Genomic DNA, 12,131 nt, shown 5'->3' on the forward strand with positions numbered 1-12,131 from the left:
TTAATATTATTTCAAGTAACTGATAAGTTGTCACAATTTTATGCCATCATTTTTTAAAAATGTTTAAAATATTTATAAATTTTTATTTTCAGAGAAATCATACTCAATACTCAGGTAGCTTGTATTTGAAATAAAATGACCTCTTTTTCGAGTAGTCAGAGGAGAATAAGCAAATATTAACTGCCTTGAGTTCCTTTCCTAAAACTGTACAAATGAGGGGCTCTTTAAGATTATAATCCACATTCTCATTTCTAGTGAGTCATCTTCTGTCATATAAAATATAATACAAATGGAATGTGGGGACTCATCCTCTAGCTAATGCATTGTTTAGAGACCTACTAACTTTGGATAAGAGCACGTGGCCATGAGGACACAAGAAAATCTAAGCACTGCAGAAGCAGCCACATAATTTGCTTCTTGATTTATTGCATCTTTGGCAGGCAATGCTCCAAGCTTCCATGCATATATGGGCAATTGGGGCATCTGTGATGAAGTGCTGTTGACAGAAGTATGGCCCATGGTAACATGATTGCTATAATAAGGAACTGTGGTAAGTCAGACAGCTGTATCAATGGTTATTCTCTGCTTTGATATTTCAAAATGTCAACGCACTATCACAAACTGTCAGGAGATAAAATTTAAAGATGTGGCGGGGGGAGGAAAGAACATTTCTATCTGCAGTTCTTTAATCAGGTCATTGTTTAAGACATCTCTACTCACAGGTGTATAATACATGCTATTCTGCTACTTCTCTAAAAAATGAGGATTTCACTAAAATCCGAATGTCAAGTTCATCAGTCTTATTTTAAAGTCATCATTTATTTTGCCTTGTAAAATGTTATATCTTAACCCTTCTAGGTGCACACTGGAATCTTCATGCCAACATATAAGAACTTATAACTGATATTACTACACACAAGAACGTATATTTCTAATAATAAAAACTATATCAGAGAAGACAGAAAAAGTCTTCACTTTAATCTGTATTCAGCTATTTCATACTCGCAGACTAAACATTTGGGAAGTCATAATTTAGCCCACCCATTCCATGTTTTGGAGCTGTCTATCCTATAGAAAAAAAAAAATCTTAAAAAAATAGCTAACTATTCTTTATTTGACTCATCTTCTTTTTCTTGTCTCTCTCTCTCTCTGTGCTCCAATTTATCATGTATTGATCTTTAAAGTATTAATGCCTTGCGTAGTAATAACTTCATGGAAAACAAATGATATATGTACTGACTATAATATATTTGGTATACTTCATCAAACTTTTAATTCAGGAATTGATCCACATGCTAAAATACAGAATAAATTCTACCAGAAATTAAGGACAATATGTAACTGACAAATTATACAAAATATAGTACTTTATAAGGGAAATATCTTGTTCTTTTATGTACATAATCTGTCATTGCATTCAAAGGTTAGTGCATATTTTTCTTGGCCAGAGTTAGAAATTTTACTAGCTAGATAGAGTTTTTCTAGCAAAGAAGGAAGGAAGACTGCTACATGACCAGCAATTTAGTTCTAGCACTTTAACGGAATGGCCAAACTAAACCTGAGAATACTGAAATATTTTGTTGCATATGGAAATACAAAGAAATAATTAAATATTGTCACATTCCATGACAGGAACTATGATTGTATTGAAAATTCAATCAGATTTTCTTGTCAGTCCAATAACTATAATTTTAACATGTTCAGACCAAAAACCCAATGAACCATGGTATTGCATTCAACAAACAGAATGAAACCAGACTCTGTCTATGATTTAGAAAATACAAAATATATTTACTATATATTTATGTTTTCAGCTGTATTTTACTTAAGTAAAAGGACAGTTTTTAAAAATGGAATAAAAATTCATATATACTATTCTTTTTTATAGTCTTACACATTAACTTACCCAACAGCATTGCACTTGCTGCTAATGAAAAGAGAGCAGGCTGTACAAATCTTCTTAAGTCTCCTGTGGCAAAAATACTATTACAGAAATGAATAGAAGGAAGTCTCTGGAGCTTTTCTCTTGCCTTCTTGTTTTAGCAAAGGCTGTTAGGATCACACTGAGAACTGTCAAAGCTGAATAAACCACTGGCAATTGGGTTTATACCCTTTGGGCAGTCAAGCTTTCAGAGGGGATGATTCGACTTTGTCCAAGCACCAATATATTAGAAACAATGTGAAAACTCCCGAAAAATGAAGCCTGGCTCTTAACTGTAGACAAAGAGGCACTTTGCCGCTGGTGGTTTGCAAGGGAAGGCTTGTCAGAGAGAGTTAATTCAAGCAGCCTGAAATTACATCAACCCTATGCATCTAAGTACTGTTAATCTGCAGCTTTGCACATTGTATTTTCAAAGCAGTTCAGCTGCAGGGTGGGAGAACAACTGGGTACACACAATCATTTAGAAATGTAAAATTTCTTAACTCCTATCTTTGACGAGAAAATGCTCATTAAGTTTTATAGGGTGAGGTAGGAGGGATGCCTTCCAAGCTACCTCTAGCATATTATTTGAAAGTCAAATTCAGATTATTATTTTATGATATCTTCCAAGCACATTTAATTTTTTTTAAATAAATGAGCAAATTCATTGCTAACTAGAATTATGGAAATATGGATATATATGAAAGGTATTTGTGAGGTCAAGACCTCTATGTTCATTTTACAAATGAATATACTGAGTACTTCAGAGTGAGTTTTGGAAATCTCATTTATATAGAAAACATTACAAATGCACTATCAATATCAATAATTTGAAAATTTTATTTATTTTCAATTTATACATTGGTAGACTTGGAATATGTATATCATAATGTTAATATTTATCAGATACTGAATGCGTACATTCACTGACTGTATATAAATATGTGTGCATGTTTGTGTGTATATATATATGTGTGTGTGTGTGTGTGTGTGCATATAATATGTATACAGAGAGAAAGAGAAGAAAGGTTTTTGTATGCTATGCAGGCACTGGCTTGGACAGTAAAGTGGTATCTGATTTAATAGAGTTTATAAATATATTTCTATTTTCCAATATTTTCTGGACCCCAAAAGAATTTTTATAACCTATCTGAATGTTAATGCATGCAAAATGCACATTTCTAGTGAGATTCATGTTAGTTATTTGTTTTCTGCATGAAAGAGCAAACATTTTAAGCCTGATTTTTCTACTTACTAGCTGTGAAAACTTCACCAACTGATTTAAAAATTTAATTTCAATTTTTATAAAATAAAAATAATAACTAATTACAGGGTTTTCAAGATTACATTATTTAACTCATTCAAAGACTCTGACATAAAGTAGGCTGAACAAATATTTTTCCTGAACTCAGAATTTTACATGATGGCAAAAATTTATCTTCTAAAACGTATTTTGTCCTTGAATTACAGTATGTGTTTGCTCAATGATCTCATTCCTAATTGATGTACCATCTCTATCATACCCTTAACTAGAATTCTCATATTAACCTGTATGGTCAAATCCCTAAACTTCGTGAAAACATCTTAGAAGAAAAAGCATTTAAATATGTGCCCTGAAATATTAAGTTGATGACATGTTACTATGTGTTTATTCTTGAAACATCAGTAACTATGCTTCATTTCCTCATTAAGGAATTCAGATTAATAAGAATAAATTTCACATTTTGAATTATGCTGCTCAATTGCAGAGCTGTCTAAGGATTAAGAAATCAGTTCACAGTAATATGAATTTAAGCTGAATCCAGTAATCAACTCTTAAATTTTGTCTAATGAAAGTGTGTACATTCACATGGCAAATCAGCTGATTTAGCTGACCCCTGTTCAGGTCATGGATCAATTCACCAAATGTACTTATGTATTTCTCCAAAGTCATACACCGGTGAAGCACAAAATTAACAACTCTTCTTATGGGGAAATGTTGGTTCTTCGATTTTCTAGCCTTTTTCTTTTAACTTTATTTCCATCCCTTATTTAAAATTAAACAATTAGAGAAAGTGAATAATGTAATATTTTATTAGTATTTTACATTACTTACATACACAAACAACATTTTTACATCTGCCTTTGCATACTTTGCATAACATACGAGAAAAATCAGTACATAAAGCAGTCTATGCAGAGTCACTTATTACTTTATGGGTATCCCAAAGTTGAAACTGTGTTTATTGTATTCTAAAGATAAAAAGTAATTAAATAGCTGTTTTGAATTTTTCTTTATTTTTCCGATGTATATTTTAAAATAGAACTTTCCTCTAAGCTGATTTGTTTTAAGTAAACATTATCTTAAGAATTACTCTTTAATTTTGTAAACAATCTTCTATGAAAGCATTTTTAATGAGTTGGTTAGAGCACAGTCTTTTAACACCAAGGTCAAGGGTTTGAATTCCCTTACTGGCCAGCCACCAAAAAATAAAAATTCTGGAGAAAGCCTTTTAAAAAGCCATATAGTATTACATTGTGTAGATCTACTATAATTCCTTAAATTCAAATACCTGATTTGGATATGTGGATTAATCAATTTGACAAAATTCTGACGAAACATTAGCTTGCGAATTCCTGAGAAGTATCTTGTAAATCTCTGTAATTTATTCCTTAACCTAAATTTTCAAAATGGAATTGTTGGGCAAAAGGCGATGTGAATATTTAAGTTTTCCTTTATGAAACTTTGCAGTAATTCACATACCACTTGTGTATAAGAATGCCTGAATATTTTACTCCAAACCCCCCACACAACATCAAATTAATAGGCAAAACCAGTAAATTTATAATTTAAATATATTTGAGTTGCTTGCTTATGTTGGCAAATTTACATTATGTTAGAGCCACTCTCTAATGAATTTATAATGTTTTTATTAAAGCTTCTTTATGTATTTTACAAAGTGTTTTCACATTGACCACTTCCATGATGTGTGTGTGTGTGTGTGTGTGTGTGTGTGTGTGTGTGTGTGTGTGTGTGTGTGTGTGTGTGTGTGTGCGCGTGTGTGTGTGCGCGCGCGCGCGCGTCTTAGAAATGCTTTCCACGTGGACTTGGGAACCTGTGTTTTGCCTCCACCCTGATGCTGTACTTCCTCCCTGCATCAGTTGGGATGGCTGGTTTACTGTGGGGTCTGTTAGCATAGTGTCCCTATATTTGAATGCTACTGATCCCAAGTGTTTGAGGAGATTCTAAACTAAATGACTGCTTTCTCTTCTAATCTAACCCTCACTTTCCTATTCAGTCTCCTATTTTCTGAATTTGGCTTCTCCTACTATCTGCAGTATTTGTTTTCCTTGACAGTGCTCTGCTTATTTAAAACATGAAGTTGTGGGTGCCCCCACATAGTCTTTATTCAGGTCCTATTTTACTATATATTAAAATAAACCCTGAAAAATTTCAATTTGTTTTATATATATAATGCCTTTTCCAAATTCTTGGCTTAAATGTAGTTCCTGCTTCCCCCGCAAGTTTATATTTTTTTAATTAGCCTCTGAAAAATAAAGGAAAGAAAATCTTCACGTTTCTGTAGCACTTGCTTAGGATATATCAAAACCGAATGTTACGTTTGCCCCCAGCTAGCTCTAACCAGCTGAAGTTGTTATGAAACCATAACCTTTGAGGGACTTCATTATGTTAGATCCTCAGGACTTAATACACCCTCTGGACCAAACGTATGACTTTTTTATGCAAAGAACAATGGGACTTGTTTTATCCAACCATATACCAGTGGCCTCATACCATCTTATCTAAAATGCTCCTTTTAGTGCTTAGATGGTATAACCATGATGTAGTCCCCTCCTCTTCAAGGGCTTAAAAACTCTGACTTGATGTCTCAGCAAAATACTCCAATTTTTTTCACTTACCTGTGTTCCCTTGCCTGGCATCTCCTGCACCTCCATTCCTACTCCCATGACGTGGTGGTCTTTGTTTTACTCTCTAAAGCATCATTTTCTTGAATCTAAGTCACCGTAAAATTTTAAGACACATCATAGCTTTAATAAAAGGCTTTATCGGGGGACGGCATTAATAAACATGATGTAAAATTGTTTACATTAATTTTAAGCCACAATCTGATATCAGAATTGTTGAAATGTGGAGAAAAATGGACCCTGGCTCTGAGGTCAAGTGGGCTGTGTTCAAGACCTGATTCCACTACTTATTATTGGATGATCTTGGAATCTCTCTGGACCTCTGTTTTCTTATCTTTAAAATGGAGATAATAATTGAACCTACTTTCAGAGTGGCTGTGATGGTTAAATAAAATAATTCAAATTAAACTCGGAGTTTAGCAGAAAAATGTTACTCAGAAATGCTGATCAATACAATTATAAATTAATTCTTGAGGAATGGTGTCAAAATTCTTTTATATAATACTATAAAAATGTGTCTAATGCTTACTCTCTTTTATGATGCTTTCAAAGAAGTTCTAAAACTAAACATATTCATTGTTTCTCATATCCACAGGTAAACTAAACTCAAATGAAAGAAGTTTTGATGCCAAAGGTAGAACTGCTAGTTACATGAAAAAATGTGATGGTCTATCAGCTCACTTCTAAGACCTTCAGAGAAGTCTGAATGATGCCTTAAATACAGCTTCTTCCTTTCCTCAGTGAACACACTTGGCAAGCACAGAACCAGGATTGCAGAATCAAGATTGGCATCTTTTCTTTCCAATTTTATATTCTTCATTGGGTTACAAACTACCATGATTAGGAAACCTGAGTACCTTACGATATTATCTCCTCTGCTGTCGGGATTTTCCTCAAGTGTCCCCTTACTTCCCTGTCTCTATCTAATGAAATGCAGTAAACTATTTGTAAAGGTCACGTGGGAAACACATTCCAAGTAGCAGAACTTACAGACTAGAGACCCAGAATATACCGTCTTTCCCTCTCAAAAGTCACATCAAACTCAATGGGTAACTATTTAGTTTTGGGGTGGCAGTAAAACAGGAAAAAAGTGAAATGGGCTGAATCTTTGCGTTCCATTTTGATTTTTCTTTCTATCATTATCCTTGGACTCATCTTTTATGATTATATTCATTGTAATATACTTGAAATCTCCTGTAAATACAACTCCAGTAAGACAAAATATTTATCTCCAACTAAAACTTTGTAAAAAGTTTTACCAAATGGCTAAAACACAATATATTCAATATATTTGGTTGTCAGTGAATTTTTTCAAATAATATAGCTTCCAGGAAAATGACATTAACCCATATTGTTGACTCCATGGAAACCCTGCACTTCGTAAACATTCAACGAATACAGAGCATTTTTGCCCTTTCATTTAACTTCAGCAAGTACTATGCCCAGTCATTCATTTTTTTAATGTTCATGTAACTAAAATGGATATGGGGGCTGAGAGAGCAATTTATTTAGGCTTGCATAAAGATACCACTGCAGTATTTGGAAATTAGAGGAAATTAGAGTGGGCAATTTCTCATTAGAGTAGTAAACACACACACACAATGAAGGCACATGTACGCTGCAGCAAAATGCTGACAGAGGATTATTTTAAAATGAGACGCTTTCCAACCTGCTTTGCAAAACTGTATTTACAAAATCATGGACAAATATAAGCTGGATCAAAAAAAAAAAAGAAAAGAAAGAAAGAAAGAAAGAAACAAGAGCAGAAGGATACTCTAAAATTATTTGTAATTGACTTTCTTAAGGTAAAAAGTCAAATTGGAGTTCAGTTTATTTAATTATGGAATAAGAGCTGTCCTCCATCCCCATTAAAAGGATAATAAAGGCACAACATATGTTATCAAAAAGCATAATTTTGAGTCACACTCTTCTCATTGCTTTGCTGTGTAAATGTCTCTCTGTGCCTAAGTTTCTGCTGTGAAAAGGGTTTTATAATAATAACAACTTCAAAGGCTGAATATTCCATTTTAACAATATTTTTATTCAAAATATTTTAACATTTACTTGTACATATTTGTGGGGTATAGTATATTGTTTCAATGCATGCATATACTGCAGAATGATTTGCTTAGGGTAGATAACGTTTGACCTATAGCAGATAGAATTTATCTCTAAGTAACTCATTTCAATTATTTCTTTTTCTTTTTTCTTTTTTTCTTTTCTTTTCTTTTTTGCTTTAAGTAACCACATAGGGATTAATTTGCTCAAAATTTCAATTTTTGATACATTCTTATGATGGGAGTTATTTCATAGACTTACAAGGATCTAAGGAGCTGAAAAATAGAGTAACTCCTGAACTCAGAGGTTTCCAAACATTCTCACGTTGCAGCACTTTTGATGCCTTAGTATTTTTCACACAGTACTCCTCAGCCAAAAGAAATAAGTCCTGTTTTAAGTAGGTCCAAACAACTTAATAAATATTGATGTTCTAACAACTTAGTAGCTACATGATAATATATATTAATTAAAAGTAAAATATTATTTTAATTTCTTTCCTAAATTATCACGATTACTTACTAATGGGATGTATGCACCTGTTGGTCCTGACACAATTTCTGAAATTTGAAATAAGAATGGACCCCTTTACCCACATTTTCCATTCCTCATTGACTTTCGTGTTGTACTTGCATTTTATCACAGCAACCACAGAAAACTGAGCTTCACAAAGAGATGGCATCTTGAAATGTAGGAATGTAGCACAGTGCAACGTTGAAATGTGAGTACCCTCATGCAAGGAGTTTGTCCAGCACCTGACACACTGTCTTGCCTTTGAAACATTTGAGATATCAGGTGACGCCCGTGTGAGCTCACCGAAATGCTTTGGACTGCCTCCCACATAGCTTGGGAAGCCTGACCTTAACCAATCGTCTTTTATCATTAAAAATGAAGATATTTTACTGTTACCAACAGAGGTTTTTGTGCCCTACTACAAGTAGACTGTCATTGTGAAACACTATGACAAGTTTTTTCCTCAAGCAAAGAAACAACTAGATGAAGTCCATCCTTTTCCCTCTAACGCACAGCATAACAACACACTTCTGGATGCAGCACTGTTGGTGACTGGCTTCTTACCTTTCTTGCCAGCCCTGTTCTTACGGTGTCTAGCAGGAGGAGGCTGATATAGCAGATGGCAACTAAAACTCTTATCTTCTTTTTGGGTGTGGGACAGAGAATGAAAGGGAGAGCAAAGCTGGATGGAAAATGCAGGTAATTCCACCCCAAGAAATGGGGAGGAAGAGGATGGGTCCTCTTATTTTATTTCTAGTATTGACCCATTACCATCTCCAAAAATCTGGCCAAGTAACACTTAAACAGGTGATTTCTTAAGCCTCTGATGCTGTCCTGGAAGCGCCAGCTAGCCACTGCATCCAGAATCACCTCTATCAATTCTTAAGTCTGGGGGAGGAAACACCACCAGGTGGTGCCAAAGCAAGCAAGAACTTGTACTCACCTAAATTTTGCAGTCTATTCCTAAATTCCCACTCAGCCAGCTGTATAGGCTCATCCTGACCATTTAATTAGCCCACATTTTACAGGATTGAATATTTTGGATCCACTCATTTAGTTATGGTGTTAGGAGTGTTAACTTTATTAAATATCTACTGCATGTCAGTTCTGTTCTAGCACATACTAAGTGCTACAGGAATGACAGGGAAAACTAATTCTTCTGTAACTCAAAGAAGGGAATACTTTTGAGGTTTCTCACAAGTAGATAAGAACCTGAGTTAATTCATCCAGTGTCCTAGCCATGAACCAGATCCTTGTCCCTAGTGCTAATATATCACCAAATATGAGGCATCCAAACTTCTGCTCATGGGGCCAGACCTTGGAGAACTCAGAAAGCCTGATGGAATCTTCCAGTCATGCCAGAAGATAGGTCCCCACCATAACCGGAAAGTTCATCCTGCTACCCTAACATAAAATTAAACTTGTTTGGAATGGGTATGGCGAAAACCATTGATTTTGCAATATTTACTTGATAAACAATTATTATATTGAATTTGTAATGTTCTTCAGTAGTGCTTTGGTTATATTATTGGCAACTTTGTGTTCTTTTTTATAATATTTATACTCTTATTTTCTTTGTTTTCTAACTGAATTGACTAGATTTTTCAGAATAATGTTAAATGATACTACTTATCGTGAGCAGATTAAACTATTCCTGACCTTAATGGAAATCCTTTCAGCATTGTATTATGAAGTGCATTTTTGACATGCCAATTTTCAATATATATTTAAATATAAATACTGATATATTTTATATTTCCTTCTCATTTACTGTTATAGAAATACATAATTTATCTGTCAGAGTGATTATATCCAAAACAGGTTAATTTTTCACTAAAGTACATTCCATTACATAAAAAAAGTATAATACAACAGGAAACAAATTCTATTAATAGTGCTTTGTCATTTTTTTTTAAAAAAAACAACAATGACAATAGGAACAATAATAATTGAAGACAGGTGGTATTCTTTAATAACTCCTATGTATTTATTACTTTTCTATTACTTTTTACAGTCAAAACTTGAATTTATGGCCTAGCACTGACTAGTTAGAACCCGAGTCAAACTTGCATCATTGAAACATTTATCTGAATGGCTTCATTTAAAAATTCAAGTAGCATTAATATTCATTGTAACAAGAAGTATTAGTCAATTAATTTAAGTTCAATAATTTTATTTTTATCTGTTGTAATCAAAGGCAAGCAACAAACAGGCCAAAATGGACATTGGGCCTTTTGGTAACCTACCAGATGGAGGGCAGATTACAAGACAGAGATAAGACTCAACTCATTTAATTTTGTTTCTTGTCAGCTGTGCTGATAATATGAGAGGTGGCAGAAACATTAAATGAGGTGATGAAGTACCCTGTTAATTTAAATGATATAGTTTGTCATTAGTGCCTATTTTTGTAGATAAATTATACTGAATGTTGGGATTAGTTTATAGCCATAGTTGCATAGCAGATTGCTAGGGTCCAACAAAAATATTACAGCAGCTCTGAACAATGGGTCTAAAAGATTTAGAGTTTTTTTTCTAAATTTATTCATTTATTTGTTTTAAACAGAAAATTGTATGTTATTAATCACATACAACACTATGTTTTGAAGTATATGTACATTGTGGAATGGTTAAATCTAGCTAATTAAAATCTGCGTTTTACCTCATGTAGTTATCATTTTTGTGGTGAGGACATTTGACATTTACTCTCTTAGCATTTTAAAGAATATAGTATACATCATCATTAACTATAGTCACCATGCTATACAATGTATCTCTTGGACTTAATCCTCCTATCTAAGTGTAATTTTGTACCCTTGGACCTACATCTCCCCATCTCCCCCTCCACAATTGCTCCAGCCTCTGGTAACAACCATTTTACTATCTACTATGAGATAAACATTTTTAGATTTCACATATAAGTGAGATTGTGTAGTATTTGTCTTTCTGTGCCTGACTTATTTTGCTTAACATACTGTTCTCCAGATTAATTCACATTGTTGCAAATGATAGGATTTCCTTCATTTTATGGCTGAATAGTATTCCATTGTGTATGTATATGATATTTTCTTTATCTATTCATTGGTTGATGGACATTTAGGTTGATTCCATATCTTGGCTACTGTGAATAGTGCTGAAATGAACATAAGAGTGCAGATTCACATTCTTTGGATATATACCCAATTGTGGGATTTCACAATATATTGATTCTACTTTTAATATTTTGAGAAACCTTCATACTGTGCTCCAAGATGGTCAAACTGATTCAACTATGTGCAAGAATTCCCTTTTCTCCACATCCTTGCCAATATTTGTTATCTTTTGTCTTTTTGACAATAGCTATTCTAACAGGCATGAGATGATGTTTCATTGTAATTTTAATTTGCATTTTCCTGATGATTAGTGATTTTGAGTGTTTTTATATATCTCTTGGCCATTTGTATGCCTTCTTTGAGAAATGTCTATTCAGGTCCTTTGCCTATTTGTTTTCTTGCTGTTGAGTTGTTTGAGTTCCTTATACATTTTGGATTTTAACACCTTATCTGATGTATAGTTTGCAAATAATTTTTCCCATTCTGTATGTTGTCTCTTCACTCTGTTGATTGTTTCCTTACTGTGCAGAAACTTTTTAATTTGATATAATTCCATTTGTCTATTTTTACTTTTGTTGCCTGTGTTTTTGTTTTTGAGGCCATATGCCCCCCCCCCCCCAATTATTGTCTAGACCAGTCTCATGGAT

The 12,131-nt window shown here is 33.6% G+C and overlaps 1 pseudogene; it reads right to left on the reverse strand.

The window, feature by feature from the left end:
• The window catches only part of LOC134390052 (RNA-binding protein 12-like), a 67,469-nt pseudogene extending 61,600 nt beyond the window's left edge, over positions 1-5,869 (reverse strand).
• Positions 5,870-12,131: the final 6,262 nt, after the last annotated feature.

The sequence above is a fragment of the Cynocephalus volans genome, chromosome 11, assembly GCF_027409185.1.
Source record: "Cynocephalus volans isolate mCynVol1 chromosome 11, mCynVol1.pri, whole genome shotgun sequence".
Classification (NCBI taxonomy): domain Eukaryota; kingdom Metazoa; phylum Chordata; class Mammalia; order Dermoptera; family Cynocephalidae; genus Cynocephalus; species Cynocephalus volans.